The sequence below is a fragment of the Corvus moneduloides genome, chromosome 1, assembly GCF_009650955.1.
Source record: "Corvus moneduloides isolate bCorMon1 chromosome 1, bCorMon1.pri, whole genome shotgun sequence".
Lineage (NCBI taxonomy): Eukaryota > Metazoa > Chordata > Aves > Passeriformes > Corvidae > Corvus > Corvus moneduloides.
This window is the reverse complement of record NC_045476.1, coordinates 40,953,829-40,981,101: the sequence shown is the minus strand read 5'-3', so window position 1 is coordinate 40,981,101 and position 27,273 is coordinate 40,953,829. Positions and strand designations below refer to the sequence as shown.

The window sequence follows — 27,273 nt, the reverse complement described above, 5'->3', positions numbered from 1 at the left end:
TGTAATATCTTTGTATCTACCTGCTAAGTTACATAAATTATATAATAAGAAGGTCACATGGCCAAATATCGCTCTACTTGCTCCAGTAACTCTCACCCACACATTTATCCTTTCTTAGCTTGTTGCTTTTCTTCATGGCCTGAAGCTGTGTCAGGGGAGGTTTAGGTTGGATATTAGGAAAAGCTTCTTCACCCAGAGGGTGGCTGGGCACTGGAACAGGGTCCCCAGGGAAGTGGTCACAGCACCAACTTGACAGAGCTCAAGAAGCATTTGGACAACACTCTCAGGCACATGGTGAGATTCTTGGGAATGGTGCTGTGTTGGGCCAGGAGTAAGACTTGATGATCATTATGGGTCCCTTCCAACTCAACTTATTCTGTGATTAGGGATGAGTTTCACAAAGAATTCCAAGGCCTTATTATGAGGATGCTATTAAGTACTCAAGACCTTGCATTCAAAACTGTTTGGAAAAGAAGTTGTTTTGTGATACAGGTCTGTTAATGTCCAAGGTTTTGGGGTATTTGACTTCGCTGTAAGTAAAAACAAACAAAAACAAACAGCAAAAAAAAAGCAACACAAAATCAGTAGGTTACATCATCTGCAAAAGATTTCTTCCACATATTAAAGTAGTGAGATTATTTAAAATTAGCTAGTCTGTAGCTCTGGCCCCCATTCTTTTCCTTTCTTCTGTTTTCTTCTTTGGAGTTGGAAGGGTAGTCAGAAATGAGCTCTTGCCCATTTTAATCACATCTTCACTTCAGAATCAACCAAGACAATCAGCACTACTGGCAAAGAAAAGAATGTAACACTTCAAGAGAGAGCAAGCTTACTTGCAAACCCTCATCAATCTCATTTCTGTTTCATTATTTTTCTGGAAAAAAAACTTTTATGTCACCACTATATCCTTGCAACAATTATCATCTTCAGCTGTCTTTATTTATTTTTGTAAACTAATGCTTTTTTATTAAGAAATAAAAGTGACATTGAATAAAAACTGCTGGCAAAGCTGGCCAATAAAAAAGCCTTTGAAGCAAAAGTATTTTGGTGATCATTATCCTTAGACACTGTATTAAAGGCTTTCTCCTTTATTCATCTTAACACTGTAGACAAGAGGTAACTGCTTCCAGAGAGCAGTGGAATGAAGGTGCCACAATATTAGCAGTATCACAGCAAGCAGCAGACAGGCTCTGGTGTGACAGAATAATAATAGAAAATACATCCATTTCAGGGAGGAAATATACTAATTTGTAGTCAACTCCACTCGTGGAGAGATACTGAAAACAATTCCTTAAACTGGCTTCCTAAGAAAGATGGTAGGTTATTAGCTTACTGCCTCTTTCTCAAGAGACACAAGTAAGTCCATTACACAGAAGAATGACAAATGCTATTTTTGAGGGGTAGTTAACTATCTCTTCTTATACCACTTGACTCTTCATCTCAGCTGCATCTCACAGCACCTTGAGAAAGTTGCATTTTAAAGACCTTTTCAGCAAGGGAATTCAAAACCAAAGGTCTTGTCAAAGTGGGGATGCTCCTGAAGAACCACCAAAGGAGGAAAATGCCCAGTGTTTCTCTTCCTGACAAGATTGATTTCCTTGTCCTCATCCTTTCAAGCTCACACCTGGAGTAGGTTCCATACCAGAGTTATAGAGAAGGGTAAAGGCAAGCAGACTGTCTGAAAGGAAGAAGTGAGGGGAAAACAAGGATCTGTAAAACCTTGGAGGAAGTATAGTTTGACAGAACAGGATGTGAAAAGCTTGCACCAGTTGAGAAGGCCTAAACTCAGAAGTGAAGATAGTTCATTAACATTTAGCTCACCTGTCAGCCACTTGTGGAAGAAGACCACACATACAACAACCCTGCACTGCACTGCAAAATTAGTTATAGTGGGGAATGTGCACCTGTTGCACCACAAGGAACCCACCACAACCTAGGGGACAAAATAAAGAAGTACCTATCTGAAGCTACTAGGAAATTCAGTAGGCAACAGGTAATTCCCAACCCTGCAGACTGAGGTTTGTTTTCCCACAACTGCTAAATGAGAAAAGGCTCTATTAGGCTCCCAGCTAGTGGAAGGCAGCTGTGATCCACCTGTTTATATAGAGAAGTGTATTTCTTCCCCTTATGTCATTACTCTTCTACAGAGGTCAAGGAATGCAGGAAAAACTCTCTGTTGTGCAATTGACTAGAGCAGAATACAGAGTTCCTCTTCCAAAAATTCTTTAAGCAATGCCTTTGCTAGTAGAGTCTACAATCTACCATATGGAGCTCAGAAGTAGACACTGCATTGGCTCAATTTCAGCAATTATCTGAAAAACACTTTTTCAGCCACTAAATCAACTTTGAAAAAAGCCAAATAACTCTCAGTAGTAAGCCTCTGCACTCCTCAGTGTTTAGGCCTCATGGAAACAGTGATTGCATCTGTCACTCCAAAAAACCTACTCGCTCTTAAACAGCTCTTTACCATCCCTAGAGTCAGACTTCACACTTAAAATTCATCCTCTGGATTTAGGCAAGATTTTAAATATGGAACAGTGCCCCAGTTGTTGTTTATTTAGTTCAGAATTCCTGTGAACCATAAATTACAGGGTTTGAGACAGAACTGTTCAAGAATGTTTATCTGTATCATCTGATTCCAAGTTTGACCACAGACTTCCTTACTACGGCTATGATATGTTTCATGGGAGCCCTTCTAATACAATTTAATTTCTTAGCTACCACTTCCTTCACAGCAGGGGAAAAAACTGAAGAAGCTGAAAAAACCGGTACGTACCCTAGCAGTGCAATTTTCAGATAATCCCTCTGTTTAAATCAACAACAGTGACAAAAACATTTATTTCTGATATCTTTAATTTGAGCCACCCTTGAACCCTTCAAAATAAATTGCATACTAGAAAGAAAGCAAAATACAGTAGATCAGTTCATCTTTCCTATGGCAGATCTCTATTCTATGCAATAGTCCTGCCTGTTTAGTAATGTGGGAAAGGCTGCAATTTGCTGTTGTTCCAATCCCAAGGAATACAAGTCCCTGCTAAGAACTGCAAGTCTCTGTTAAGAATACCTGTAGCATATATGCCCCTTAGAGAAATGGTGTGCAAAAGGCTTGAAGGGTTTAGTTATTACTTAGCCATGTAGAACATAGCACAAAACTTTGAAAATAGTTGCCTTTTCACAAGACATTAATTCTATCACCTCGTATTAATTCTATCACCACATATTTAACTCTACCTGGCCAGGCTCCCCTATGTCTTATACCTGTGCAAGTATTTGCACTTACTCTGTTTTGAAATAAAGTGCACGTAAGGTGGCCATCCAAAACGGATAGGACATATAACACCTTCTTTCTAGTAGCACAAGGTCCTCTGCATCAAAGAGGACCTTGTGCTATTAGAAAGAAGATGCTATATGTTTTTAACATTGGCAAACTATTCTTTAATATTGGTAAGTTACCACACAGACAATTTGATTAAAATGTATAGCCAAAAACCTACTTTGAGACAAAGATTTTTGTCCTAGAAAATTGCAGATTTAATCTGGAAGAACTATAAAGCTCATTGCTAAAAATAATCTCTCCAGAACCAACACAAACATTCAAGTAAACTTCTGTTTAATTTCAGTATTGTTTGCTCACTGTTGTCACCAAGAGCCATAGTCATGGGCCATGAAGTCACATTATCTTAACTGTTGAAAAGCCTATATTTACTACATATTTGAGTTTACTTGTACATTGTCAAAGGTAATTTTTAAAGGCTTCAGGGCAGAAAATTGATCCTTTGATGCCATCAAAAATGAGATAAATGTCTGGTGTCTGCCAATAGTACAGTAAAATCCAGTGGCATACTTCCACAGTTAACAATATTATGAAAAAAACAAACCATATTTTCCATAGAATTATGCATTTTCTCCCATATCATCACTTCTTTTCTTATTCGGACACTTCTATTGCCTTGTATAAATACACCTTCTGTACATCTTCATTTTTCTAAGAAGAATACACTGGGGGCTTTTGCCTCCCCACCAAACCTGAACTGTCTTTAATTTGGTAGAGCTAAGACGCATGTGTGAAAAAAATGAAAAAGGAAAAGCCTCGACATTATTCAATAGTGTTTGACATAACTACAGAACTGGGAAAAACAGCATATCTTTAAATTGCATGTGCTATCATACTGTGACATTATATTACCAGGTGGTGATAAAACATGACTCTATGGGAAATGATGATACACCTTTGTCAGAGAAAATGTTAGGTGCTTTGGAACAGTATCACTTGCTGTTTTGAGAAAGAAAAATTCTAAGTTATCAGGAAACTTACAGGATGGCTGCATCCAACACTGAAGAAAATTACTTGAAAATAGTTTCAACTTCACTGCCCAGAGCATACATTAAATGCATTATCTGTATTGAGCTCTGCTGCAGCTCTAAATTTTATGAAATGTGGTTTTCACTGAGGCTAATGAAACTGGTAATCCCTATGGAGAGTGAAATTTCAGCATTTTCCTTATTCAGTGGCTTCTCATTTTCCAACCAGACTACCTCAGGCTATGATTTATCAGAGCTCAGGTACTAAGGTTTGAGGGCTTTTTTAAACGTGTAGATAGGAAACCTTTTTGGAAAACTTGGTTCTGAAGGAAGAAACGATATTACTACACTATTATAAACTCAGAATTAGTTGGTACCCAGCCACTGAAACTGCTTTCTTTTGACCAAGATCTAAAATACAAGTGTAATTAGTAGAAGACTTTCAAAAGATTATTGGGGTGTTGGTTTTCAGGGGTTTTTTGTGGGTTTTTTTCCCAGACATGTCTGTACTCCTATTTCAGTGATCCCTAAAATTGGGGTGATAGAGACCATCCACAGGCAGCTGGCATAAGGTCAGCAGGAGCAAACCTAGTCTACCAAAAATTTTCAGAGAAGTCTGTCCTAGCCATGTGAGTGGGGTTGTTTTGTCCTGTGGCCAGGGTGGTTTCCGTCCAAGACTGGAAGCTCTAATGTGAGATCTACTCTATCATCATATTAGTGTTTGTACACAGATCAAAGATCAAAAAGCCCCATTTGATGCTTAGTAAAAAGTTAGGGTTTAACTCTAGATTAAGACATCTAAAAATCAGGTTCTACATATGAGCTAGATGTTCTCACTCCCACTGTAGCTAGTGGAGAACTATCAATGTAGTTGGTAAAATCCAATAGCAATTCAGCTCATAAGTCTTTTCTGAATTTGGCAGCTCATAAAGCCAGCATAGTTAAGAGCACTGTTTCTGTGGCCAATTTTATACAAATGAATGATGCATCTGTCCACCCCCTTCATTACTTTCAGCTACTCAACTCAAATGACCAGGGATGCATGCTGCTGTGGTGAAAACTCAGTCCACAACTTAGCCACTTGTTTGTTCCCCCCTGGTGGGATAGGGAAGGAAATCAGAAGAGGGAAAGTGAGAAAATTTATGAGTTGAGATAAAAGATCAATAAGGAAAAGCAAAAGACACACATGCAAGGAAAGCAAAACAAGCCATTAATTCACTGCTTCCCATGGACAGGCAGGTGTTCCAGCATCCACAGGGGAGCAGGGCTCCATCAAATCTAACGGGAACTTGGGAAGACAAACACCATCACTCCAAATGTCTCCCCCTTCCTTCTTCCCTCAGATTGGTATGCTGAGCCTGACTCCAGAGGGTATGAAAAATGCCTTTGGTCAGTGGGGGGCAGCTGTCCCAGCTCTGTTTCTCCAACTCCTTGTGCACCCCCAGCCTTCTCACTGGTAAGGCAGTACAAAAGGCAGAAAAGGCCTTGACTCTGTACAAGCCCTTCTCAACAATAACAAAAACATCTCTATATTATCAATCCTGTTTTCATTGGGAATCCAAAGCAGAGCCCCACAAGAGCCACTGTGAAGACAATTAACTACCCCAGCCCAAACCATGTGCCCATGTGCATAGCAGGATCATACAGTTTTGTCACAAGGCAGAAATTCACATCTCTACATACCATAAGCACTATTTTACTTCAACAGTGTCATCACTATCCATATTTTTACTCATCTCTGTGTACTTCAAAGCTCCACTGTAAAGCAAATAGAGAAGCATAACAGTTCAGATTTGGTTTAAAAACATAGCTCAAATGGTCTAATTTCCTATCAGGATTAAGTCCTTATGGAGAAATGTATAACACCATAATCTACACAAAGCACCTAAAATTACCTAAATGCCTGAGCTGCCTGCTGAAATTTTACTGATTCTACACATCCTCTATGCAGCCCGTGCTGACTGACGGAATCCAGTATGGAATTTAAACCGCCCCCTACACAGACTTCTCCAGCTCTGTCCAACAATTGCACCTCAGCATTACAGCAAGGTTCAAGCATCCTCCCAAGCATGACATTTAACTGAAAAGGGTTCAACCCTCAGGGAAAGTCTGGATGAAGATGCTAAAGATATCCCCTGCAGATCAGCTTAAAAGCTTTTTAGCTTGGCTAATAGATGGAAGTCTCATTGTATTAGTATCAGCTAATTGATTTTGGGGAACAAAACCCTCTTGCCTTAGGTTTAGCCTGCCTTACCACTGCCCTATAGTTTGCTGGTAAAGCTGAATAGTCAGAGAAGAGTCTTACCAGATGCAGCAGAGACTGGAAATTGGATGTTTTCCAACACAGCAATTGGTATAGACACTATCTGGATTATGCAGTCCCTTATTAAGTAGTGTCAAGGATTAGCCAGAACTAAAAACACTTGTGGGATTAGGGATTTATTTATATGAGGACAATCAGGAAAGTGAATTAACGAAAAATGTTACTTTAAAGAGAAGCTGTAAAACTACATTAAATCCTAATGTAGATGTTCTCCTTTAGAAACTACATTTGAATGATCTAACTTCACTGATGAAGTAAATTAAATTAAATTAGGACCACTTGAATTCTGGATAAGAAGGTCCTTAGGGGTTTTAATGACGTTTAACTGATCTATTTCTAAGTCACATCTTTAGCTGACTCACATTAATTTTCACGAATTGCTCCATGTAGATAAGTCTCAAGTTCTAAAATGAGGAAAGCCCATAAAAAGAAAAGTGACTGCTAAATTAATGGCAACAAGACATTCCTAAAAACAGTTGCAACACAGCTTGTTCATCTGCAAAGGCAATAGCAATCACAACGACTCTGGATCTGCATACTGAAGGACAAGATTTAGTAACAGGCTCTCAAATAAGTCTTCTTGTGACAATGCCCAACTGAAGCTTCTTCTGTACTTCTCAGATTGAAAACTGCTTGCTCTGCAATTGTTGTTTATCCAGTCCTAAAACAAGATTTAGATTTTAGGAAACTCTAAACATTTTGGAAGGGATTTAGGCCAAAGTTAAGACTTGTAATTAAAGAGCTGTAAACTACTCGTGTCAAGAGAGTACCTTTTTTTTTCATTCCAAGTTCAACTGATGGAGGCAAAACAAACAAAAAACATCCCTCATAACTCTGTTCTTGTTTTTTCTACTTCTGTAATCTATGCAATCCATGGTCGACAACTCGTAACCAATCTATTTCTTGTATTGTATCAGAAAGCCAATGGGACAAATAGCATTACTGACCTTTCTGCTTTTTGCTCAATATCCTATTTCCAGAGTGGAAGGAACTATGTAGTTCTATAATATTACTGATATTTGAGTCAAATTGTGCAACAATAACTTTGTTGGAAATTCAGCTAATTTATCATTCTCATCCTTCTATTGTGCATCTAGATTTCTTTCTGTGATTTTTTTCTGTCTATAGAACAATTGCTATTACAGATACTCATATTCAGGGTGTACATAAAACTTCATTCCCTCATACAAGGTTTCCTCAAGAGGGGTAATATAAGAATATGCATTTAAATTTTAATACCAGGCATCATAAGCAGTTTTTCCTTCCAAAGAGACAGTTTTTCAAGTCCCTCTCATGACATGTGCAGTAATGAGCATCTTAACACTGTAGGTGGGTTGTAGTTATTACTGTTCAGAGAGTATATCTATACTCAGAGGGAGAAAAAAAGGCTGGAAGCAGGCTAAAATATGCTGAACCATTGGCTCAATTTCTTTTGTCTTCACCACTGTCAGTAAGTAAAGGTAAAAGCACCCATATTATGCCTCAAAAAAAACCAACTCACAGATTTTCCTTGTGCAGAGAACAATCTGTGAAGGCCTAACCTTTGCAGCTGATAGCAAACACATGTTTAGATTAAAATGCAGGTCTTAAAATATCCTGCTCTTGAACAAATACACTTACAAGGATGTTATGTCTAATTTTGGCCTTTTGGAAGGCTAACTATTTTCAGAACCCATTTTATTGAAGTCTTAGGATACTTGCAGAAATAAAGTATTACATGTTGATTAGGTAGAAACCATGTTTCAAATACTAAGATTCATCTGGTGCTTCCTCTTCACTTAAAAGAACAAAAGAAAAAGATACTTTGCACCAAAAGCCAAAAACATTACATTATTTTCATTAATTATGGTCTTAAAAAACGTTCAGAGTTGTTAAAGGAGCAGAAAACCTAAAAAGCTGTAGAAGAGCTTAGTTTGGCACCTTTAATTTTTTCTATTATGGAATGAAGACTTCTGCATTTTCATTAATAATTCCTGATGTTTTACCCATTACATCATCATTTTCAATAGAAAGGCAATATAACCTGCTTATTTCAGATCACTGAAAAAACCAACAAAAGTGGGAAAGGGGTTGCATTTACAAAAAAGGTGAAGAATGCAATTTGTCTCTGGACTTTCTGGAAAACAAAAGAGGCTAAAATCAGAGAGGTTAAGGGGAGGAAAGTTTGCCAGTTTTAAAACTGAAGAGGAAGCCAATTTAACCTTGACTTAGTCAGTGTTTGTGAAATCCTAGCATCCATGCAGACCTTTAAATGAAAAAAACAACCCTGCTTCTCGATTACTCTGGGGTGATGGCGACTGCAGAAATTCTGTGGTTCTGGTATAAAAGTATCCTGATGTTATTTTCCATCAGAAAAGATAAATTGTTTCATTCTCGGGTTTTGAACTCATAACGGCTTAAGCACACAAGCAATCCTTCTGAATTCTGAAATACCGTATGTTTTTCAGGATTGTGATTGCTTGTTTATTATGTGTTTGTACACACTTCTCCATGACAAATACAACAAGTAAAATTGCAAAAGCCTGCTTAGTTCAGCAAAAAAACACCCTGTTTTCTTCTTACTTAATGAGCTGAATCCACTCATGAGTGGTTGAACAAGTAACAGTTCTGTGGCTGTAAAAAAGAAGTTGGACCTTGGGGCAGAAGTAAGGGAGAGTGGAAGAGGAAGCAGAGGATAACAGAACCTGAAATCCTCCTTTCAGCAGTATCAAACTATTGGATGTGCTCAGAGACTGCCTCTCTTTGCAGGTTTAAAGACCCAAGTATGGCATCTTAAAACGAGCAAGCCCTCTGCCCCATTCTCTTCCTTTGCTTCCCAGGGGTACAGTACTGCTGAAAAGTTGTTTGTTCTTGTAAGATTTAAGAAACATTTCTTTTTAATTGATGTTCAAGCATTTCTAGTATCTCCATTGTGCATTGAACACAATCTAATAGGGAAAGATCTGCCTACTTAATAACAACTGCAATGCTTTCTCACGCTAGTCAAGAGTCTTGGGTCTCCTGACAAGACATTTCTGTATGGTTTTCCAAAAGCAAAGGTTTTCTTGCTGTAAAAATTAGAACAATTTCTTTTTGGTTTCCATCCTCTCAAAAAACAGCTTGAGCAGTTAAACTTGAGTCCTTTCCAAGTACCTTTTTTGACTACACAGCACACTTTAAAAGAGAAAAGTTTTCCTTTACGAACATCAACATTAAAAGCTTTTAATAAAAAACTGTTTTACAACTTTAACCATAAAATTGTTACTGGAAGACTATATTTTCAAGATGGAAAACATTTTGGGGGAGAGAAACAGAAATTTATTTGGATATTACTGTAAACAATTATCAACATGTACTGGCAGACTTTGCTGGAATGCACAAAATGCAGTGCAGGAAAAAATGTTGCCCTTTTCTATCTATATTTAAATTAGACCTTTGTTCAAAAGCCCATTTCAGATCAGAGGTATTTTTTGCTTAAACCACTGGAAGAGGTAAACTATTAAAAAAAAGAAATCCTCCCAAATGAAAAAGAGGATTATCCAATTTTATTTTCTGCACAGTTTTGATAAAACCTCAGTGATAAAACCCCTCATATGGTATCCTACATAATACATTGATATATAAGCAGCATGTGCAAAAATCCTAAAAGTACAAGAAACTTTTAATGCATATTAAGTATGACATATCAAAGTCATCAGCCCTACACTGTAAAATAATACAAGTACAGGGACCACAAAGTCCCACAGGACAGCTTTTCATGCTGTCTTCTGCCCTTTTCCTGGACTAGAAATACTCCAATGGCAAGTTCTTCTACAAAATTTACCATAAACATATAAAATTGATGATATTTTCATTTTGAATGTTACATCTACAGACCCCCAAATATACCAGCAGTTTTATTTAAGCAGCTAAATTTTACTCTTGATTGGAGAAAGGAAAACAGATGTGCATGTGTGTGTGTGTGTGTGTACGCGCGTAGGAAATGTAAGTGTAGGAGGGAAGGCAAGCAGAATCAAATGTGAACTCCTGCATACAAAAGATGGTGGTAGCAAGTGTGGGGTGTAACATATGTTGGAACACTGTTCTTAATTTTAACGTTCTTTTGGATGGGTAAATTCATGGCAATTATACCACTAGCATTCGTCAGCCACTTGCAACCACAGGAATGTAAGAACAGAAGAATGGTAGGGACTACAATTAGAGGGAATGCATGGATAAATCAGCAGATAATATGCAGGAATATTAAGATGATTGATGGACAGAAAGTGAGAAGGAAAAGTAGTGTGACTAGAGACTCTCTAGAGTCTCCAGGGACTGAGGTTTGCCTGCTGACCTCTGCAGCAGTGGGTCTGGGGTTGCAAGATAGGTGGAGCATATGCACTAGAGACTGAAGGAAGGAGTGCACAAAAGAGGAAGCACCAGCTTACTCAATTGCAGACACACTGTCAATTGTCCTCCTTGGTTCGTCTTTTTTAGTTCATTCCTCTATTGAAGGTAACAGATGAAGCCAGGAACCTTTGGAAATTAGAGTTATACAAACAAAAATTCAGTGAGAGACAATTATGATACTTTCCAAAGGCTAGTTGTTAAAGATCTTCTGTCTCAGATTATTTCTAAAAGGGAGATACAATATCTAGCTAGTCTACACAAGATACTGAGTTGTTGGCAGCACAGCTCTTTTCAATATGTGGGGTACTATAAGTATTATTATCATTACTACTACTAACAAAAAAACCAGTAAAATATGGTATTGAACAAAGGGCAACACACTGCAATATTCTTACATCCTGCTTCAAAATAAATATATTTCTATCACTGGTAATAGAAATATACTATAAAATGGAAACTTGTAAAAATAAATCCAGACAAATAATCTAAGGAGGGTGGGAGCGATACAAGAAATTGGCATTGGTTTGCTTGATTGCTTTTATGCTAAATGACATGAGGATTGGGCTGAACACTCTAGACTGTAATGTTCTCTGTTAAGGTCGATTTGTTCAAATCCATTACTCTTGTCAGAGTTTGGTCATTTATGCATCTACTGGGGAGAGAAATCAAATATTATAAACACACAAGGCAATGATGTAACTCCCGTATTTTATTTTTTTCAGTTTGAAGCTACTACAGACCGCTTAGATGTTGCAAATCCCTTTATTCCCTCCACAGGAGCCTGAACACACTGACCTTTCTTTACTGTATGCAACTTTCAGTGGAATAAAGAATATGCTGGTTTGACACCAGGCAGGGTAGCTTGGATGTACATATCCAAGACAAGTTAACTAACCTATTTAGAGACTGACAAAAGTCCATCCCGAGGCAGGATGAGTCTCAGTACAGACTGTTAAAGCCTAAATACATCAAAGTGCCTAAATGAAACTCCAGGCCCCTGTCTGGCTACACTATGCTGGGTACCCACAGGAACAGTTTTAAAGCCAGTTCAGGTGTATCCTGAAGAGCTATAGCTGCATTGCTAGACTGGAGTGTAGATGTGTGATATGAGAGATGACTGCAGATATTAATCAGCGTTGAAAATTAAAAATTGCTCAGGATAAGAGCAGTAAAGAGACAAAGACAAATTTGTAAAGGAAATAAGATTTTACTTTCTGGAAATTGCATTTGGACATTAAGGCTGATTAATAAAAATTTAGTAATTTTTTAGCATCTAATCACATTTACTCAGGGTGGTTTGAGTTCTCACCAGTGCTGGTTATTCAGTAAATTCCCAATCAATTAAATACATTATGTTTCCTCAGTTTCATCTGAAGCTTTGGTGGGAAGATTTCTCACCCAGAAACTGATCCCAGTCCAAAAGGTTCCTTGCAGGAATGCACAAATTGTGAAGATTTCTATTTTTAACTTCCTGGGCAACAAGCTTGCTCATTTTCTTACTTTGGTCAGCAATTTACACAACCAAAGGTAGCAAAAGCCTCCTCAGATGGGAGCACTACTTCCTTATGCATTCATTTCTACCTCATTTTTGGTTTTCTTTTGAGCAAAATGTCTCTACAGGTATCCTATGTATAAAGCTAAAATCCTTGGTAAAGAATATATGCAAAAGTCAAATGCAACTTTTTTAAAATTCATTAAGTACTTCAAACATTTTAGCAAGCACGTAAGTCCCAACAATATTTTTGGGAAGGGAGGGCAGCAGATCTGCTTCTTAAGAAATTTATCATTTTTAAGGGAAAATATCAGAAGCTTGATGTACAAAATTAGGGGATGAAAGCAGTAGGAGCTTCAAATCCTTTTTTTGGTCATGAACTGATCTATGTAGTCAATCTATGTAGTCAATCATGTGATTTCATTGTAGTCAATGCTATGTAGTCAATCATGTGATTTCATTGAGATACAATTTATTAAGGAACTTAAGCCTGCCAAATTGTAACCGTGGATGATTCTATTACCAAGTATAAAAATATTGGAAGACCTTTATCTATTTGGATTCTAGCTATTCAGAAAATGAATAAAAATATTATTTCAAAACTTTAAATATTAAAGATATATATAAATTTTTATTTTATTAAACTGACCTCTTTTCTGTTCTGAAATTCCTATTAATCATCCCCTTGTTGTACTGTCTTACACACTAAGTCATTGTTATCAAGTAAGTTGTCCCAAAGAGGTGACAAATCATTATATTTCTGAACAAATAGATGTGCTACAAAAACACTTCTAGCAGGAGCACTTACAGTTTGATTAAAGGTGAAACAAAATGTAAGTGAACGCTAGCTTTTTGTGCCTCTATAATGTTTTTCCTTACTTGATCTTTAATCTTTTAGAGATATTAAAAGAAGAAGACCAGTCCAATTTGTTTCAACAATAACAGTGTTAGTTCAGAAGGAATGCCTACAAAGATCTGCAGTGCCTGACAGCAAGAATTATTAAGGACAATAGCAAAGAAGTAGCCATGAATTTAAAATATAGATACAATTTACAAATCTCATTTTGCTTACCTGTCATTGCAATTAGCAGTACGCTAAACGGCTGTGATAAGTAGTCATGGTAATAGATGACCCTTTTTTCAAAGTCAGGATGTATTTGAAAGAACTTTTTTCAATAGTATATCCTCTCTCACTCTTCAGGGGACCCTTACTGCAACAAAATAGATATGAAAACATAATTGTAAAACCTCAACATTTGCTACAGCATTGAGTATCTACAGCATTGGACTGGAAAAATCTTTTTTTTTTTCTCTATCTATCCCAGAAAATACCAGGTAACAAATTTCTGTCTTTTAAAAGATATCTATATCCATCTAGCTACCTATATATGCATGCTAAATATAAAGTAAAATATAATGAAATCATTTGGGGAAAAAGAAAAATGAGGTGTTCAATAACTTACCTAGAGAAGCAGTGAAAATCGTGTTATTTGCAGAGATAATTAAAACTAAATTGCCCAAAGCACTGAAAAAGTTTATAGTAGAGAACCATTTGGCTAGGGAATGCAATGGACTACATAATGTAGTAAGTCTTTCCCATCTCTAGATTCCACGATTGACACAATAAATGCAGATTACCAATTTTTTTTTAACCAATAAAAAGAAAAACAGCATCTTTTGAAAACTCTGTCCTTCATTATTCTAGGAGATAATAAGGTTGAGAAGTCTGACAAGTCCACTAATGATTCTAAAATTGCAACAAAATAAAATCAATCATTTAGAATTAAGCACCATTTCACAAGTACTGTATCATACTTATGCTTCTAAAACATGATTCTGACACACTTAAATTTGATCATGGTCCAACACAACTTGCTGTGTATGCCCAGAACAAAGTAAAACAGCAAAGACACACAGGTAAACAAACGGTACGCAACAGGTATTTAAGCCAAATTTGAGCTGGTCAAGTTAGACCAATCACACCAGTGACTGACCACATCCATGAGAATTCCTGAAATGACACAGTGGTCTGGAGTCTATCCAGCCTCACTTGGGATATTTACCAAAGTACCTAAATTTAACTTTGTCTCCTGGAGCTCCACCTACAGCCATTTATGAGAGAGCTACTCTGCCAAGCAATTCTGGCTACCTACAGCCCTAAGGAAAACAGACTGAACAGGGAGTCTCAGTTATTGATCCCTGTCCCAAAAGGGAGTGCAGTCTGAAAAATTCCTGGGAGCTCAATTTCAAATCCTCCCGTGGAAACGTTAGCAGACACTGTTCTGCATGACCCCAGCTACTCAAAGATTACAGCAGAGAGCTGTGATATGCAGACCCAGCTGCTGCTTCCTTGTCTCCACAGGGACTAGAAGGGTCATATCCTGGAACCATACAGAGTTTCCTACTGGACAGAAAGAGTAATAACTGGACTGTGCACTGGCTATGCCTATCAGCTACTCCTTATTGCAGTTTGATGAGCCTTGACTAACTTTGGGCTCCTCACAAACTCACCTTCCTCAGGATATATCCCATGCACCTTCTTGAGAGAATAGACACCCCAGCCACCAAAAATAAAAATTTGAGATCTACTTCTGTCGGCTGATTTTTCCTAAACAAATTATGAATAACTCTTACTGACAATGGCCGTTTAAGCCTGTTTCCAGAGTGATAACAGAATTTCTTGAGCATATTGATCTATATTATATTGGATTGGAGTAAGAGAGTAAGTGGTCTTGCACTTTCTCTGTGTTTATGGAACAGCGCACAAAAGTATGTTATTACTGTCCAAAATTTTATAAATTCTTTATAAAAGAGTAACATCAATATATAGCATGATACACTTGCCAAAGGCAACTTTGGGGGAGGGAGGGAAGGAGGGAGAGAAGGGCAAGATATTTATGGCATGTTTCCTGCATCTGGATTGCTGAACAGCAGAATTATATTCAAACTGCATTCAAGGGAAACTTATAATAAGAAGTACATATAGAAAGCAGAAATATTTCTACCAAACCTGGGAACAATGCTCATATATTTAGGTATGTTTTTCTTTGCATGTATCAAATTCTCCAGGGACATGATTCAGCAAAATGCTTCAGCACAAGACTAGCTCTGTGCACTTTAATGGGGTTATTCATGTGCTTAAAGAGAAATACAAGCTTAAGTGCTGAACTTAAGAATTACAGATTTTAACAGCTTTAAAATTACAGTCTTCAAATAAAACATGCCAAAATATATTTTATAAAAATAGATCTTAGAAAAATATTCCCAACTCACCAGCAACTTTTCCCTATTGACTAAAATCTGCAGTTATCCTCAACTCATCCATTTCTAAAGAGAATCCTCACATTTGTCTCTTTGTTATAGCCAGATAAATAACCAAAACAGAAATGTCCAAGACATCCTGATCTCTAGAGGAAGCACAGCAATTTTTTTTTTTCAAAGTTCATCTGTTAACAATCCTAGAGGGAAAAAAAAGATATTTGAAAAATATACCTAGAAAACTGCCAAGAAAGATGGTAGTTTATATAGCAGTTCCAATAACTAAATCAAAGTGCATCTGCAAGAGGCTATCACTGTGATCCTGACTTACGGTCAGTAGCAGCAGCATCTTCCTGGCTTCTAGGAAGGACATGACATAAAAGACACAAGTCCAACAGATACATCACCCTAAGTGTGCTCTGGCAATGCTCCACCCCACCTAGATAGAAATCCTTGTAGGAAAATCTACCAATTTTTCTCATCTCATAGTCCCAGTTCCTTTGTCATGGATTCAGTCCGATCAGAACCCAAGCAACACTATCTTCAAAAGAATTTGAAAACTCACAGCAAGAAATGCTTAACTCTGTTACTGTAGGCAAGTTCTTAGATTAACCATGTAGCTAAGCACCAAGAATGCTCCTGCTAATTATGTACTCCTTAAGGCACGGGTATTTTTCTTTTCCCTCAACCAAAGGCATAGGATAAAAGTTTTGGTTGAAAAATATTTTTTACATTTCTCTAAAACTGAAGTAAAATCTTCCACAACTACCATCATAGTTTTTTTCTTTTCTGTCTCAGATACCACAATCAATTCTCTTGCAACACAACTGAAGTGCAGGAAATTTAGGTCTGTTTAGTATTAATGGTTTAAGAACAGAATTTCATCTCCCATCAGAAACATCTGCCAATCTGTACTATTCTTCTTCAGAGCCCTAAGAAACCTAGATTTTATTAGGTTTCAGGACAGACATTTAAAACAGAGTATAAAAGGCAAAATACACTACCCCATCCCTTCAGTTCTTTTACTCTATGCGTAAATTCTGTTCATCAGCAGACACGACTTGGGTAGCTCCTTGTTCACAGTAAGATAACTAGACCAAGAACATAAACATTGCAACAGAATAACTCTCTTCAGTTCTTTTCAATTTTCATTTCCCAATGAAGAGCAGTTTCTCCAGTCAATCTAAGGTCATTGGAAGTGAGTGCTTGGTAAACTCCTCATAGGCAGCCATTACAAGGGTCCACTGACCACACTGAAAACCATAAACAGTGTTGTTACCAAAATAACTGTTACAGCAGCGAGCAGTTATAGTGACTATATTCTTCCAGTGGGAAAAGGTTCTGCCACAGGTAAGTTAGGCCTCAGAAACTATTTTTCAAAAAATTCAGAGTTGACTAGACCCGTGGGCAGAAATGCAGTGTTTGTTTGCTCATGACATACATACAATGATGAGCTTGTTTTGAACACTTACCATCCCAACTCTGCTACCAGTGTATTATTTATAACTCCAGAGCATTTCCCAATCCTTGCAGATGCCTGAAAATAAGGACGATGTAAGCATAGGCAAAGAGGCAATGCCAGTTACTAAGAGGCTCAGAAGAGCCATAATACCATTCTGGACAATTTAAATATTAATCTTTTCCTTGTTAACATAAAGCCTCTCCATGTTCAGTTTCTCAGTTAAACAGGAGGGAAAGTGGTTTACACAGCAGTGCTTTAGTGAGATGGTATCTGATTACACTTCATCTTGCGATACACAAAAGTGTGGCTTCCCAAGAGTTAATAAAAAGTGATGGTTAGAAATTACAAGAGCACTACTTCCAAAATGAACTTAAGATCAAGCATGAGAATTTCTAATGACCAAATTAAAAACCTGCATTGAGAGGTATTCACCTCTCAAGCATGAATGGGTGGAAAGCCATGATTATATCTCTCATCCTTTAGCATAAGCATTTCTTACAGACCTACCTTGCAGTAGTGCTTAGGAAGCTGATTATTCCTGCTTCCTTATCAAGAAATTAGGTGCCATAATGTTGGGCGTATGAGTAAAGGGATAATAGTACCATATGGAGGCAGAGAAGCTAAAATATTGACATTTCATTTTTTTCATCCTACTGGGGATCTGTCATTCTTTAGATTGTTGTAATATGTAAGAGAGAGAGAAAACTTTTTGCAATCACAAATTTATATGAGTCAGGTTTGTACACCTAAAAGCGCTCACGGTTTGACCTTGTGTTTCTGAATTTTTAGGAGTCTCTATAGGACTCCAAAACAAAATTGTATTATATAAGTATATTGTATTATATTTGTATTATATATAAGCTGACAGACAGGGCTTATAATACTCTGGAGGACCTGGCTGATCTTCAGAAGCACATGCCATCCTCAAATAAAATAGAGAATTAAGTAAAAGGTGGTCAGTCTTTGTAGTTAATACTCACAGCCTTTCTAGTTTCTAGCTGGGAGAACCACTGCTGACTGTTTTCATAACAATTTTCTCTCATCACATTAGAAGAAGTCACATACAACTTTTACTTGACAGTCCAGGTTAGGATAGTGCACATTAAGCTACAGGTCACAGTAGGGTTGTGCGACTGCAGAGAAATTCCACTGCATTTTTTCCAAGCCTGGCAGAATTATTCTACTGCTTTTGAAGGAGCATTTGAACAGAGTCTTCTCCTTATTGTTACCTACCATAATGAGCTAATTAAGAAAACAAGAAAGTCACAAATACAAGTCACGTTCCTCTCCAGAAGAAGGATAATTGTTGCAGAAATAAGAAAATATTAGCATAATTCAATACTAATAATTCAAATGCCAGTAATTAATAGCCCAATAAAAATTGCCTAGGATTTCCACACAAATCTTACCATCTGCCTGCAATAAAAATCATGAAGTGTATCTGTTTCAAGTGGAAGTCAGATGAAGGAGATGTAGGTAGCACCTATTCAGCAAATTAAAGAACCTTGTAAGTCAAGATAATGGGGGGATTTTCTCTAAAAAGAGGCCCATCACCTTAGAAATTCCTGGATGTATTCTCAGTATTATGAAATAGGATCCTCTCAAAAGTTGTGTGACGCCATAAATACATACAGTCTCCAAACATAATATTCAATATGTGACATTTTCTAAACAAGAACAGTATGTAACTAAAAGACCCTTGAGTAAAGTAAAAAAATCCCAGTAACCAGCAAAAAGATATCATGATGCAGGTAGCTTGGTCACATTCCCTATCCAGCTTGCCCATATGGACTTGGAAACCTGTGGGAAAGGGTCAGGGACTGCCCTATGCCAGACACTAATGGTTCCAGGCAGCTTTACAATGCATCCACTGCAGGTCAAGGCTGAGCCTGACAGCCAAGTTGAAACATATCCAAGAAATACATGAAGACATCAGCTAGAGAGAGGAGGAGGAAGAGTTAGAAAAGAGTTAGAAACAAGAGAGGGAACACCAAGGTCCAAGGAGAAGGAAGGGGAAGAAGTGCTCCATGACAGATACCCCTGCAGCCCATGAAACACTATACCATGCACTTAAAAGACTGAAACTACACTCACAAAATACATCTCTCTCAAATTAAAGCTGATAAGGTCTTTATGACATTGTGTTAGATGTGTCTGCTAGAGGACAGAGGATGAGAGCAAGCACGGAAGCTGCCATACAGTTTGGCTGCTGGTGCTGTCCTAGTGTGTTCACCCTTCCACCTCTACTCCTCCTTAACAGTGCCTATGTGAGACGGTAGGTCATGGGAGTGGAAAGGCTCTCAGGGTGAATCTTGAGTACTGTACACAATGGTCCACACTTTAGGCATCTGTATAGGGAACAGTTGGAAGATTTGTCCAATCTCTCAACCTTATAATTTTGAAGGTCAATAATTTGGCACAAAATCCATGGCACAAAGAAGCTAAAGCAACACTGAATGAAGTCCTTTGTGTAAAACCGAAGTGCATCTGTCCTAGCTCAGAAAGGAGAAATAGTGAGATTAGCATTATTATACCAGTGGATGGTATATATTTTGGATGGCAATTTTGGATGATCTCAAGAAACACTGTCTCCATGTAAAAATGAAGCACAATATCAAACAAGGTGGAAGAAGGAAGAGGCCAGGGAGGCTGTATGCATGTGTCAGGGCAGTAGAGTTATTAAACCAGCATTTTTAAGGCAATTTTATATCTTTGTGTTTAAGACAACTTCATGCAACCCCTGCTCCCTCCCAAGTGTCTCTAAATGCAGAAATACAGAGAGCACAAGAGGAAAAACTAGGAAAAAAATTTTAGATGACAGAATTCACACCAGAAAACAACACAGAGGCTTTTAAAAGTTATGACATGGCTTGTTACATTAAGGTTGTATTACTTGCTGATTGCCACGTCAAAGAGGGCGAATGAAATGGTTGAATAACCTGTCCAATGCACCCTGCCTTGAATAGGCTTGGCTGCTTTGGCAGAAGAGTCTGTCCTCTGGTCCTGTTTTTACATCAACACTTCTGCTATAGTCAAATAAGGAAAGGATCTTTATTTTTGCGTCAGTTTTATGTGGCTGCTTTCCTTTAGCAATTAGAAATTCATTTTAAAGAAATTAATTTGAAATACTAACTATGATTTTTACGTGTGGGAGCATGTATCAGTAATAAACTGGGAGGATGTATCAGTAAATGGCAGAGAGTATCAACAGGGATTACAGTGTTCTAAGATGTATAAAGTGGAACAAATATTTAAAAGAGGAAAGCATAAGAAGTGAGTTTAGCAGTAAGGATTAGATTAATTGCTGTGGGGTCCATTTCCTCAGGACAGGATTTTAAACATTAAGATTCATTGTTTCAGAACACATATGATAAGGGGGGAAAAAAAAAACCAATCCAGAAATTCGACTGGATAACAATAAATCTGGGATTCAGGCACTACAGTCATTTGCAAAAAGAGATTGCTGGGGTAAGAACTGAAGACGTACAGATTATATATCATAGAATATATGCTCAGTTCATATGTGGACAGAAAGCAGTAAAAACCTCATCGTAACTTTACCTCAATACATCAGTTTTTCACTTCTGAAGCCTCTAATCATTTGATGCCACTGCAGAAGCCAAAAAAATTCAAGTCATATAAACTCAAAGTAGTCGTTGCTGAGTTCTCCTCTTGACGATGATAGAGTCCTCACGTCAGATCTACATGCAAGGATGGTTTGAAATTACACTATCCCAAAGCACCCATAAGCTCCTGTTTTGTATTGCATAGTGCATTTTGGCACAATTTATTCCACAACAATGTGACTTAAATTCTTTTGCAATTCTAATGCAGTTATTAATGCAGGAGTTGACCACAAAAATACCTACAAGTAGCCTAGAAAACAGCAAGGAGACAATTAGTCTGAATTGCTAGCAAGAGAAAAGCACTAGAAACAATCTTTTGTAAAGTTCTCTTTCCTCAAGGCTGTGCACATTTAGACTACAAACCCAATTATGGAAAAATACTGCGTAATACTTACAGTGAAATTTCAAGGTATGGGGAATTCTTTGCTGATATTTTACTACACAATCTTCTTTTTTTTAACCTACTGAATTAGCTAATGCACTGAAGTATTCCTTGATACTGCAGAAGAATTTTCCAACTTAAACAACTTGCTCAAACTTATCAGCCAAACTAAAATCAGAAGAGTTAAGCTTTTATTAATTATGGAACAGTTTACAATGTGCAAATAAAATCTTCTTCCCCTTCCCCTACATTCAATTGCTACCAGAAACTACATGGAATGTTCTGGTGAGGAAGGCAATGAAGAAAAATTCAACCCAAGGATGATCAACGTCCTGTCAAGAAAAAACTCCCACTGATTTCAACAGGCTTTAAACAACATAAAAATAATTTTGTTTCTTCTCTGCCCCTCTGTTCTTTGCTGTTTCCACACATCTTTTCCTGATGCTGTAACAGTAGCTGGTGTTACAGCAAACAGCAGAATGCCTCTTTCTTATACTCTGCTCTCCCCTCTCACTTCAACAAAGTTCACTTTAATTGCAACTAAGCAGTGAGAGATTGCATATACTTAAAATGAATATAGCTTTCACTCCACTCTCTGGAGGTTGGCTTTACCCTCCAGCTGGTTCCCTGAGCATCTTTACTGTTCCAACAAAACATTTTAATAAGGCCCACTATTTGCAGCTAGGTACCTAGCATCTACATGTTAAACATCACTCTTCAGATGGGCCATTTAGTGATGCCCCTGAAGAAAATGGCCTTTTTTAAAACTTAATTTTTGCTTTGTTGATCATCCCCAAGGCTGTACTTTCTGTCTTACCAGAAGAAATAAAATGAAAGTTTTGCAAAAACACTTGAGTGCAGCATTTGCCAAGAACAACCAAATTCTGATTAAGGTGCTTGCAAACACTACAGATGACAAAACATGTTTCAAGATAAGTGCTGTGCAACATTTAAAACCTTTGGACCTCTGAACTACCTAGGTATGTGGTTGAGAAAATACACATGTAGAATGTCAAGTATGGCATTTTTTTTATTTATTTAAAGAAAGGTCCAGTGTGTGCCTCTCCCTTAGTTTTTTTAACAAGGGATGAAGATTTAGCAGGGCTGGCACCAGCTCAGCAGATGGAAAAGCCCCATTTTTTTCACAAGAAGTAAAGGCAGGTTGACACAAAAGGTTATGGCAGAAAACTACGTCAGGGTTGGCAAGGGAGAGCAAAAAGCAAGTCAGTGCATGCAGACTGGAGTGATTTTTTACCACTGTACAGGTCATGCAAAAGGCAAATTAATCAGGATAATTAAGACAGAAGAAGCAGAGGAGCAACGTCAACACATGTTTAAACTACTGGAAAGGAAGAGGAGGAATCATCAATAGAACGCTGTAAGGTTTGAGTTTCTCCTGTTATAGAATTAAATGCCAAATGAAGGCCTTGTCTAAACACACCAGTTGTGCAATTTCTACTCAAATCAATTATAAACCTCATTATAGTTACACAGGTGCAAAACTCTTTGCAGACCATCTTGTATCACTGCTTAAGTGATTTACACATATCCACAAAGGGTCGCAGCTGCTGAATTAAACCCATTTTACAATTACAGTAAACTCATGTCATTTTTGTCTGTATGGAGGCTGATAGATGGTGATTTTTTAAAGTGTACTAAACTTCAGGTTCCCAAAGATAATTTCAGGCAATAGTGTTATGTTTTCTCTCATTTGAACATTTTTAAACAATGAACATCTGAGCACATAGCTGAAATGAAGCATTCTCCACCACATCAAATTATGCTTGACTGTGCTACTTTAATATTCTTCAGTTCAGGAAGTATTGTATCAATAATTTCTAAAGCCATCCTCAAAATATCTTAATACCAAGCTTAAAAACTTGTTCAGCTGCAGGAGCACAAAGTTGGAAAGACTGTTCAAGAGACTTGTTTATTCACTTCAAACCTGAACTGCTCTTCAAATAGCTTTCTAAACAATGGTGTCTATTCCTGTTAAGAAACACTGCTGAATTGTTGCTAATGAACTTTGGTGAGAAACATGAACCATGAGTTTGTACTTCTGATTAATAAATTATTTCCTGGATGTGTCCATGTGCAGTTTTTTCTGCAGAAATTTTGCTTGCCATTCTTTCAGCAGTACTGACACATGGTAGCTCTGTTGAGGAATGAGGAGCTCTCATTTGATATTTTCCTATATGCAGCTCCACAGCTTTCAAGATTTTCTTGTTTGTACAACCATAATATGAATTCTGCATTTGGCATTATCCCCTGAATAATTCCATTATTAAGGAAATGAAAGATTTTTTTCTTTCCTTAAGGCATTTGGCTATTATTTTACATGCTCAGAATAGGAAACTGATTTTCTATACACAAAACTGTTCATAATCCCTATGCAAAGTCAAATCCTCAGTCACTAATGTGGACATTTTTGCAGGGTTTTGTGTTCAAAGAATGCACCACCACACACAGTGTAACAAATCAAACCAAATTACCTTGAAACAAATCAAAGACCATAAGAGAATGGGGAGGAAGTAAAAATAAAATAACATAAAATAAAATAAAAAGAGAGAAAGTCTTTCCCTATCAACCTATTAGTGCGGGTTGAATGCAGTTTCCAGCAGGCACATTTTGCATCTCCTCTGTAGAAATGTACTTTCCATTGCTCTCATGGCAGTATAGCACCAAACCCACTGAATCCTTCCATCTATCCATAGGAGTCTCTTAATTTCCATCTGTGTGCCTTTGTTTGATCAATTTTATCATAAGACTATTAAGCCTTATTTCAATTCAAACAATATATTTACAGAAATATTAATAAAAGTTTTACTAGAACTGTGCTTTTGCTGCCACTGAATTTCATTGCCTAAGATCAGAGACATTCAAGAGTACAGCCTTTTGAACAGTTTGAAAATGAATAGGCAACAATATCATTTGTTACCAATGACAAAGAAACACTTTACCATTAGTCAGCATTCAAATAAATCACAAGTCTGGGCTTGTCTACGCCAAAAAAAATTGTCTGATCTAACTCTGACAGTACAGTCAAAATGATATAACCTCCCTGTTGCAAGTAAAAGTTACAGCACTGAAATTTAAAGTAAACACCATATAACCTTATCCACACCATGCTCTGCAATAATTTTTAAATGAATCAGATTCCAAATCAGGGGAAGTTAACATTGGTAGTAAATTATACATAAAAAAGAGCTTTGATATACACATTCTTTTTCCCCAGCTAATATGAATCATTGGTCCTTTTTGGCTCCTTAACATCTAGAAAAATGGTCGGGGAGGGAAGAAAATATAAAGGTATTCTCTCAGCGTACAACACTGCCATTTGAAACAGCTCCTCTGCTGCATCGTTAAGCCTGAACTGCTGTTATCAAAAAACAGGATGCCAACTGAGAGAATGGAAATTCAGAAAAGTAGACCAGGACTGAGCCTGTTGTAAAATCAGCCACTACTTTTTAGAAAACATTTGAGAGTTGCAAATTTCTGCTCGCGTTTGCTCTGTGTTCACGAGCCAATTAAAAAAACCCCTTCACCTGAAATGCCAGTAGGTCAGCTCATTAAAAAAGACTCACCGACAACACTAGAGAAGGGGCAAATGTCTAACTTAGTCTATCTTGAACATATTATTGGCCTATTTAAACAAGAATAAGAAAGAATACAGTATTTTAAAAAGCAACAACAAACAAACCACAACCAACACAAACAAAAAATCCCCACATAACAAAAACGTAGCCTTTTAAAAGCCAGACTCAGCAAAACTGAACCTCCAAATCTTCTGGAAATTTTCCTAAGCCTCATTCTAAAAGTGTGTGTGAAATGAAGTCCTTTAGGAGCAACGGTGCACCAAAGCACTCAGATCAAACCATATACACACACCTGACGATACAGTAATTCTGCTTCAAATACAGCGACCAAGTCACAGCTGATGACTAATGCAGGGATTGAGGAAAATAGTTACATTCTCTACAGATAGTTGAACAGAGCTTTCCACTAAAGGAGCAACTTCAATGGAGGGCTGCATACAGCTCAGGGGTCTACAGCACAGGAATGCCATGGACCTGTTGGAATGAGTCAAGAGGAGGGCCCCAGAAATCATCAGAGGGCTGGAGCACCTCTGCTATGGAGACAGGCTGAGAGAGTTGGGGCCTTTCAGCCTGGAGAAGTCTCCAGGGAGACCTCAAAGCACCTTCCTGTACCTAAAGGGGCCCTAGAAGAGAGCTGGAGAGGGAGTTTTTACACAGGCAGGTAGTGACAGGACAAGGGGGAATTGCTTTAAACTGAGAAGGAGTAGGTCTAGACTGGATGTTAGGAAGAAATTCCTTACTGTGAGAGTGGTGAGCCACTGGAACAGGTTGCCCAGAGAAGTTGTGGATGCCCCATCCCTGGAAATGTTCAAGGCCAGGTTGGAAGGGGCTTTGAGTAACCTGGTCTAGTGAAAGATCCCTCTGTTCATAGAAGGGGGGCTGTAACTAGATGATCTTTAAGGTCCCTTCCAACCCAAAAGAGTCTGATACTATAATAGAAAGGTTTCCACCATGCATGAAAAGAAACATACTGTTTTCTTCCTCTGCCAAATAAAATAAAACTAGAGACAACAGAAAGGACTAATTAGCATTGTATGAGTCAACTAAGGCCCAGTATAGCACCCATCCATATTAGTGAAATTGAACTGCAAGTCTTCAGGACCTATGAAGAGCCACTTATGTGCATCAAAGGGAATGCCCAGACCTCAGACAACAAACACCAAGCTATTTCATTTCAAAACTGAAGCCCTACATAAAAGCCACAAAACATGTTGTCCACGTGACCAGTGCAAAGAGCCATGCATTCGTTTACTCTGCCTTAGTACCATACTTTTTCTAAAAGCAGGCTGTCCCCTGCCATCTCAGGGTAGAAAAAATGCCAGCATGACCACTCAAACAGCATTTATCGTGCAACCTCGGAAGCCTTTAGTTTTCTTCACTTTCTCCTTTTAAACACAGGTTTCACAAAATATTTGAGTAAGTTACAAGGCTCCCAAATAGCATTTCAATGGGAAATACTCCTAAAAGACAAAAAACAAACAAACAAACAAAAAAACCCAACAAACCAGCCAATCCCACCCTCTTAAAAAAGCTAAGGTTTCCATTTGCTGATCTCTGTGCCTGACGGAGGTGGTGGAGTCATCATCCCCGGAGGTGTTTAAGGAAAGACTGGATGTGGCTCTTGGTGCCATGGTCGAATTGACATGGTGGCGTTCGGCCATAGGTTGGACTCGATGACCTCAAAGGTCTCTTCCAGCCTAACTGATGCACTGATGCTGTAAAAGAGCTCCCAGCTGAGGCAAGTAGCACACGCAGGGCTCTCCCTGACCTTGCCCCCAGATATCCCTTTCAACTGCATGAGGGCGAAGCTCTCGCACATCCTTCAGCGCAGCCAACGCAGTTTCCACCGGGACAAAGAAACATTCCTAACAAACAGAGTTACCAGCCACGCGCTCAGGGGCTCGCCGCGCCCCCGCAACGCGGACTACAACTCCCAAGAAACTCCGCGCCGCCCCAGAGCACGCCGGGAGCAGCACCACCCGCCGGCCCACGCGTACCGCAGCGCTCTGGCACGGCGCCGGGGGGGCACGTGACTCACATGCCGCGCTTCGATTGGTGCAAACCGCTGCCAGTCAATTGCCCCAACGGCTGGCAACGGGCGCGACGTTCCCCGGCGCGCGCTGCCGTGCGCTCCGATTGGCTACTCGGGGATGACCCCGCCCCTTTAAAATACCTGTCGCTCCGTGACAGGCCGTCACCGGAGTTCCTGTTAGGAGGGCGCTACCGGAGGGGATCGGTCCCTCCCCCTCTCCTTCTCCTGGGAGTCCCACCCTCCCCCCGTAGCTCCTCCCGCTCCGGAGGGGCGGCAATGTTAAACCGCCTCCTCGGGAGGAAGGGAGACGCGATCCGCCCCCTTCCCTCCCGCCTGGATCCCATCCGCAGCCGCCTCCCGGCAGAGCCCCCTCCCCACTCCGGAACTGCCCCTCGGAGCCGCGCGCGTGCCTCGGGCCGCCTCGAGCCCCGCCCC

General features: G+C 38.6%; 1 long non-coding RNA gene across 1 annotated transcript; it reads right to left on the bottom strand.

Annotated features, from left to right (window-relative positions):
- Nucleotides 1-224: 224 nt before the first annotated feature.
- On the bottom strand, nucleotides 225-27,206 carry LOC116443375. Its single transcript, XR_004239850.1, has 4 exons — nucleotides 17,213-27,206; nucleotides 15,756-15,940; nucleotides 13,555-13,693; nucleotides 225-11,116 (listed from the first exon to the last, which is right to left on the bottom strand). It is a non-coding gene; the product is annotated as an uncharacterized LOC116443375 (long non-coding RNA).
- Nucleotides 27,207-27,273: the final 67 nt, after the last annotated feature.